General features: G+C 41.3%; 1 pseudogene across 1 annotated transcript; it reads left to right on the top strand.

The window, feature by feature from the left end:
* The first annotated feature begins 2902 nt into the window (after positions 1–2902).
* Positions 2903–4745, top strand: LOC307056873 (eukaryotic translation initiation factor 4B-like; annotated as a pseudogene). Its single transcript has one exon. The product of its transcript is annotated as a eukaryotic translation initiation factor 4B-like (transcript).
* The last annotated feature ends 346 nt before the right edge of the window (positions 4746–5091 follow it).

The following is a 5091-nucleotide window of genomic DNA, read 5'->3' as shown; positions in this document are numbered from 1 at the left end:
CTACCAGAAAACTACTAGAGATCATCAATGAATTTGGTAAAGTTGCAGGATACAAAATTAATACACAGAAATCTGTTTCTATACACTATACACTATACACTAACAACAGAATATCAGAAAGGGAAATTAAGGAAACAATCCCATTTACCATCACATCCAAAAAAATAGAGAAAAACATAGGAATAAATCTACCTAAGGAGGTAAAAGACCTGTACTCTGAAAACTATAAGATGGTGATGAAAGAAATTGAAGATGACAGAAACAGATGGAAAGATATACCATGCTTTTGGATTGGAAGAATCAATATTGTCAAAATGACTATATTACCCAAGGCAACCTGCAGAGTCAATGTAATTCCTATCAAAATACCAATGGCATTTTTCAGAGAACTAGAAAAAATAATTTCAAAATTGGTATCGAACAGAAAAGACCCCAAATAGCCAAAACAATGCTGAGAAAGAAGAATGGAGCTGGAGGAATCAAGCTCCCTGACTTCAAAGCTATAGTAATCAAAACAGTATGGCACTGGCACAAAAACAGAAATATAGATCAGTGGAACAGGATAGAAAGCCCAGAAATAAACCCACACACCTATGGTCAATTAACCTAAGACAAAGGAGACAAGACTCTACAATGGAGAAAAGACAGTCTCTTCAATAAATGGTGTTGGGAAAACTGGACAGCTACATGTAAAAGAATGAAATTCTTTAACACATACACAAAAATAAACTCAAAATGGATTAAAGTCCTAAATGTAAGACTGGATACTATAAAACTCTTAGGGGAAAACATAGGCAGAACACTCTTTGACATAAATTGCAGCAATATCTTTTTGGATTTGTCTCTTAGAGTAATGGAAATAAAAACAAAAATAAATAAATGGGACCTAATTAAACTCAAAATCTTCTGCACAGCAAAGGAAACCATAAACAAAATGAAAAGACAACCCATACAATGGGAAAAAATATTTGCAAACAGTGCCACTAACAAGAGAATTAATCTCCAGAATTTACAAACAGCTCATGCAGCTCAATATCAAAAAAACGAACAGCTAAACCAAAAAATGAGCAGAAGACCTATACAGACATTTCTCCAAAGAAGCCATACAGATGGCCAAAAGGCACATGAAAAGATGTTCAACATCTCTATTAGAGAAATGCAAATCAAAACTACAATGAGGTATTACCTCACACCAGTCAGAATGGCCAACGTCAAAAATTCTACAAATAATAAATACTGAAGAGAGTGTGGAGAAAAAGGAATCCTCCTACACTGTTGGTGGGAATGTAAACTGGTACAGCCACTATGGAGAACAGTATGGAAGTTCCTTAAAAATCTAAAAATATAGCTACCATATGACCCAGCAATTCCACTCCTAGGCATATATCTGGAGAAAACCATAATTTGAAAGGATGCATGCACCACGAGGTTCACTGCAGCACTATTTACAATAGCTAAGACATGGAAGCAACCTAAGTGTCCACCAACAGATGAATGGATAAAGAAGATGTGGCATGTATACACACACCACACACACACACACACACACACACACACAATGGAATATTACTCAGTCATAAAAAAGAGTGAAATAATGCCATTTGCAGCAATATGGATGGACCTAGAGATGATTATACTAAGTGCAGTTTAAGTCAGAAAGAGAAAGACAAATATCATATGATATTGCTTATATGTGGAATCTAAAAGAAAAAATAGACACAAATGAACTTATTTCAAAAACAGAAAGAGACTCACAGACACAGAAAAGAAACTTATGGTTACCAAAGGGGAATGGGGGAGGTGGGAGGGATAAATTAGGAGGCTGGGATTAACAGATACACACTATGTATAAATAGATAACCAACAAGGACCTACTGTAGAGCATAGGGAAGTATACTTAATATTATGTATTAACTTATAAGGGGAAGGAATCTGAAAAAGAATATATATAGATAGATAGATAGATAGATACATAGATAGATAAAGATATAGATATACACATATGTAAAACTGAATTGCTGTTCTGTACACCTGAAACTTACATGATATTGTAAATCAAGTATACTTCAATTTTAAAAATTAAAAAAAATAGATTCTATTCTTGCCCTCATGGAATATGCAATCTAGTGGTACAAACAAGATTACATAATGACACAAATAGCTGTGGTGACAGGTAAAGAAATTTACTGAGGAAGGAATGTCTGGGCTGAGTTCTACAGGATGGGTCCTACGTCTCAGGAAGTGTCTCCTGGGACTGAAGATGAAAGAGCAGAAGATTAACCGTTCACTCAATACCTTAGTATTTGAGGCACTACATTAGCTACTAGTACAAGAGGCAAATGTGACTACGATGATTTCTTCCTCTGAAGACCAGGGGAAGACTAGGGATGGGGCAAACTGGAGGGAGTAAGTGTGTACAAAATAGATGCCAAGGCATATGCTAGAATGCAGTCAACATCAAATGGGGGGTCAAGAGATGGGGTTCAGAAGAGACAAAGATCTGTCCTGATAGAAAGGTTGGGAAGACCTTGCTGAGAATGGGCCTTGGACTGGACTTTGGAAATAGGCAAGAGGTGGTGGAGCCACCTGCTTCAACTTGACCATGTGGGCTTTGGCAGTGAGCACCAAAGCTGACACCACCCTACTCAAAGGAGGATACCCTGCTCATGTAATATGCTCCCCTGTATACTCAATATTGTATAGTCTCATGGTGATGGTAGGAGGGCAGATGGGAGAAGGAAGCTCACCAAAGGCTGAAATGTAATGTTTCTACAGCTAGGTAATAAAGCTTAGAACTAAGTTAATTTGGTTTAGAGAAAGAATGAAGTGATATTTGATGTATCTCAGGGTTCTGGAATAAAAATCATACTGTGGCCTTTGCGTTCTCTCTCCCTCTCCCAACATGGCTGCCTCAGCAAAAAAGAAGAATAAGAAGGGGAGGACTATCTCCCTAACAGACCTCCTGGCTGAGGATGGAGGGACTGCTGGAGGAAGCACCTATGTCCCCAAACCAGTCAGCTGGGCTGATGAAACAGATGACCTAGAAGGAGATGTTTCAACCACTTGGCATAGTAATGATGATGATGTGCATAGGGCACCTCCAGTTGACCATTCCATCCTGCCCACTGCTCCACGGGCTGCTCGGGAATCCAATATCCACTGGAGTTGTCTTCCCAAATCGCCACCCTACACTGTTTTTCTAGGGAACCTGCCCTGTGATGTGATAGAAGACTCCATTAAGGAATTCTTTAGAATTCCTTCAGAGCTTTAAATATCAGCACGTGCATTTATAATGTGAACCCAGCAATCCTGAGAGGTTGAAAGGTTTTGGTTACACTGAGTTTGAGGACCTGGATTCCTTGCTCAATGCTCCGAGCTTCAATGAAGAGTCTCTAGGTAACAGGAGAATTCAAGTGGACGTTGCTGATCAAGCACAGGATAAAGACAGGATGATGGTTCTTTTGGTAGAGACAGAAATGGGGATTTTGACAAAACAGATACAGACTGGAGGGCCCGTCCTTCTACAGACAGCTTTGATGACTACTCGCCTAGAAGAGGTGATGATAGCTTTGGAGACAAGTATGGAGATCATTATGATTCAGACCTATATCATGATGAGTATCGGGACAGTTACCGTGATGGCCCACGCCGGGACATGGATCGATACGGGGGCTGGATCGCTATGATGACTATGACAGAGGCTACCATTCTAGGATAGGCAGTGGCAGAAGAGCATTTGGTAGTGGGTACCATAGGGATGACGACTACAGAGGAGGCGGGGACCTTATGAAGACAGATGATGACAAGATGACCGGTCATGGAGCTCCAGAGATGATTACTCTCCGGATGATTATAGGCGTGATGATAGAGGTCCCCCGCAAAGACCCAAACTGAACCTAACTCCTCGGAGTACTCCTAAGGAAGATGATTCCTCTGCTGGCACCTCCCAGTCCAGTCAAGCAGCCTCTATCTTTGGAGGAGCAAAGCCTGTTGACACAGCTGCTAGAGAACGAGAAGTAGAAGAGTGGCTACAGAAGGAACAGGAGAAACTGCAGCATCAGCTGGATGAGCCAAAACTAGAACAACGGCCTCGGGAGAGACACCCAAGCTGGCAAAGTGAAGAAACTCAGGAGTGGGAATGGCCGAGGGCAGGAAATGAGTCATCACAGACTGAGACCTCAGCCACATCTGGAAGAAGTAAGTCAGACCAGGATGCACGAAGGAGAGAGAGTGAGAAGTCGCTAGAATATGAAACACCCAATAAAGAGGAAGACTGTCAGTGTCCAGCTTCTAAGCCTCCCAAACCTGAACAACCTCTAAAGGTAATGCCAACCCCTCCACCAAAGGAGAATGCTTGTGTGAAACGAAGTTCTAACCCTCCTGCTCGATCTCAGAGCTCAGACACAGAGCAGCAGTCCCGTACAAGTGGTGGAGGGAAAGTAGCTTCAGCTCAACCATCTGAGGAAAAACCAGTAAGGAAACCAGATGAAAATAAAGTAGATGGGGTGAGCGCCCCAAAAGGCCAAAGTGGAAATTCCAGCCGTGGTCCAGGAGATGGAGGGAACAAAGACCACTGGAAGGAGGCAGACAGGAAAGATGGCAAAAAGCATCAAGAGTCCAGGTCTGCACCTGAGCCAAAGAAAGCTGAAGAAAATCCAGCCTCTAAATTCAGTTCTGCAAGCAAGTATGCTGCTCTTGCCGTTGATGGTGAAGATGAAAATGAGGGAGAAGATTACACTGAATAGACCTCTGCATTCTGTGCTTTCTCCTAGTCTCTCACCACCCTGGAATGTTCGAGAACAAATCAAATCTCTATCCAGACAAGACAAAATAAAACTCACCATCTCCTGGAAAAAAAAAATCATACTGTGCATGATTCGTATCCTCAGGGAGCATAATGTCAGGAGGATGGGTGGATAAAAATGTGTCAATATTGTATTTGCCACAGTGCAATTAGTGCCATAGATAAGGCCTCTTCCAGGGCATTCAGAAGAAGGAAAGATCACTTGGTAGAACCAAGAAAGGTTTAGAGTATGAAGTGATATTTGTAATAGCTCATTAAGTATAGAAGGGGTTTCATAGAGAGGAGAG

This window comes from Hyperoodon ampullatus (assembly GCF_949752795.1).
Source record: "Hyperoodon ampullatus genome assembly, chromosome: 8".
Classification (NCBI taxonomy): Eukaryota; Metazoa; Chordata; class Mammalia; order Artiodactyla; family Ziphiidae; genus Hyperoodon; species Hyperoodon ampullatus.
The sequence above is the reverse complement of the archived record's forward strand: the minus strand, read 5'-3'. Positions and strand labels throughout refer to the sequence as shown.